Genomic DNA, 3,299 nt, shown 5'->3' on the forward strand with positions numbered 1-3,299 from the left:
TCACACTTTTATAGTTATCTTTACAATGAAAGTGTGTTAAGAAATTTGTTCTAGTAGTCTATGATGACTTTTTCACCTTTTTTCAGCATCATTATATGCAAATATTGCCGTTTTGTGCTTGTCCCACACCCAGACTTTTGATCTTCAATGATAAAAATGAATGGTAAAGAAACGTTTTTTCTAATGTTTTAAAATATCTCTGAATAAAATATCAGTAAAATAATCAAAACATAATTGGGGTATTCAATGTCATACAACTGTTGTGATTTTTTTAAACAAAATGTAGTTGTCCCACACTATTGCCGTAATTTCCACCACAACACTGTAATGTCCCTTTAAACAGTTTGTATGAAAGATTGTTTGGGTAGTTTCTATGGAGATAAACAGTGACATCAGAGCACATGTATATAGCGCCAAATCACAACAAACAGTTGCCCCAAGGCGCTTTATATTTAAGGCAATGGTGTGGTGGAAATTACATTTACAAGGCCAATAGTGCCCGTAGTTAAAGAATCACCCATTTACGTCAGGTTCAATGTTGTCCATGTTACTGCCTCCAACGGGGAAAGTTGAAATTTAAGGAGGGAAGGGTTGTGCAAATGCTATAATGCAGTGATTGGGCCACCAGGAGGCACACTAGGAAGGGGTTTATGGGAGGACTGTTCTTTTTCGTTGTTCAGTTTTTATTCACCCGCCCTTCCTGTGATGTTTTGCCGTTGTCTGCTCATCGACACAGAGATAAACTGAGGTTCTGTTTCACACGGTTGAGTGACTCTGTTCCTTATGCATGCATAAGTTACCACATTTTCTGTTTCTGACTTGGCCCTTTCCAAAAAAATAATTGCCCACCCCTGCTTTAGGTCGTCATAGTATACTGATCCACATGTTGATTTGGGGACATGTTTCATGCTGGTTGGGATGCAAATGCATTCTTTATCTTTCTTTTTATTTATTTATTTATTTTTGTTTATTTATTTGTCTGTGCTCTGAGCAAGTAGCTGGCATTAACTCCTGTTCACAGGCCTGGCAATTAATTTTTCAAAGCCGAGGCAAGATTCGAACCCCCCACACTTGGCGCTGTGCTTCACTGCATCCACAACACCAAGAAACCGCCTTGGGTCCTGGACAGCAACCACCAGGCAGGTGTTTAGGTATTTCATATGGAAACAATCTATGAACATTCTTTATTGCACCTACAGTTGTGGTTGGAAGTTTTTTGGGCTTTTTTAATGATTTCTTCAAACAGCTCTTTCGTCAAGGTGTAATTATGCCAAGAAACAAGAATTGAGTGCACTAGTTTAAATTTTTTTTGGATCTTCTCTAATCCACAGTGTCAAAATTTTACATACACACTCAAATATATACATACATCTGCACTAATATTTGGTTTCATGTCCCATAGCAAGCTGCACCTCAACCAGACATGTTTGGTAGCCATCAACAAGCTTCTGGCATAATTCTAGCTCAATATTTGACCATTCGTTTTGCCAGAATTAGTAGAGTTCATTTAATCCGTTGGTTTCCTGGCACACACATGGCTTTTAAGTGTAGTCCATAAATTTTATGTTGAGGTCAGAGCTTTGGGAAGGCTATTCCAGATGCTTAATGTTAGCCTGCTTTAGCCATCCCACAAGCAGTTTTAATGTGTGATTGGGATCACGGTCATGTTGGAACAGCAAGTTGTGGCCAGGTTTCAACCATCAAGCAGTTAATTTGAGGTGACATTGAAGAATTTGAACATAGTCCTCTTTCTTCATTATTCCACCCACTTTATGCAATGCAGAAGTACCACTGGCAACAGTACAGGCCTAGAGCATGATGCTACCACCACCATGCTCCACAGTTAGTACAGTGTTCTTAGGTTTGAAAGCCTCACCTTTACGCCTCCAATCATACCTCTTCTCACTGTGGTGAAATGGTTCAATCTTTGTCTCATTTGACCATAAAACCTCTCTCCAGAAGGCTTGTCTCTGTGGACAGCTGCAAATTTCAGTCCAGCTTGATGTTGGTTTTGGTGCAGGGGCTTCTTTCTTGGTCGGCACCCCCTCAGTCTATGGTAACTTGATTCACTGTGGACAGTGACATTGATGTTCCAGCAGTTTGCAGTTCATGGCAGGTCTGAGACTTTGTGGTTATTGGGTTGTTCCTAAACACCCTAGCCAATTTCTTCTCACATAGTTTTGGACTTCTTCCAGACCTTGGCAAAGTGGAGACACGTTGGACTAACTTGTACTTACTTGCAGTTGTTTGAACTGATGATTTTGGACTCTGCACTTGTTTAGAAATAGCTCCAAGGGACCTTCCCAACTTGTTTAAATTCACAGTTTTATTTGTTAGATCTTAGCTCTTTCCAATTCTGAGTATTGGTCAGTCCAGCGAGTGCTGTCAAAGAGTCAACAGTGGTGGGCAATTCATTTTAAAAGTTGGCATACACTGTTTTTCCCATAATTTGGATGTGTTGAATCGAAATCTGCCCTATGCCAACCTGAATTTTTAGTATTTAAGGCAGAAAATGCCAAAAAAAAAAGAACAATATGGCCACCAATCAAACACATATCTCAACTCTTAGTTGAGATATTTGACTGATTTAAAGTTCTGAACTAGGGTTTTGAGGTGTGTTCTATCATTTGAAGCTATTGCCATTGATGTACAAACAAATTCATTTGCATATTCCAATATGGCCACCAATTAAATACTTTTTGCTGTATCTGCCCTTCTTTGAGACATTTGACTCAAAGGTCTAATATAGGGTTTTTTAATGAATACAGACTCCTTAGAAGTTGGAAAAGGTAGGCCTGAAAGCAGAAGAGATTGAGCTCCCCTAAAATGATGTAAATACAGGTTATTAGAACCAGTGGCAGTTCTACACTGACAGTTCTACCCCCCCCCCCCCCCCCCCACAATTTAACTGTTAAACTGTATAACTCAAAACCTCCATGAATTGTAAATTTGAATAAACACACCCTTACCTGCTAAATATCTCTCATTAGACGCTTTATTAATTTGTCTTTCAGGGAGGAACAATTAGCTTGTTGGTTACTGCCTCGAATTTGATGCTTGTCTGTCGTCTTTGTTCCAGAGTAATGTAATATATACGAGGTCTGTCCGTAAAGTATAGGTCCTTTTTATTTTTTTCAAAAACTATATGGATTTCATTCATATGTTTTTACGTCAGACATGCTTGAACCCTCGTGCGCATGCGTGAGTTTTTCCACGCCTGTCGGTGACGTCATTCGCCTGTGAGCACTCCTTGTGGGAGGAGTCGTCCAGCCCCTTGTCGGAATTCCTTTGTCTGAGAA

The sequence above is a fragment of the Thalassophryne amazonica genome, chromosome 5 (genome assembly GCF_902500255.1).
Source record: "Thalassophryne amazonica chromosome 5, fThaAma1.1, whole genome shotgun sequence".
Classification (NCBI taxonomy): Eukaryota; Metazoa; Chordata; class Actinopteri; order Batrachoidiformes; family Batrachoididae; genus Thalassophryne; species Thalassophryne amazonica.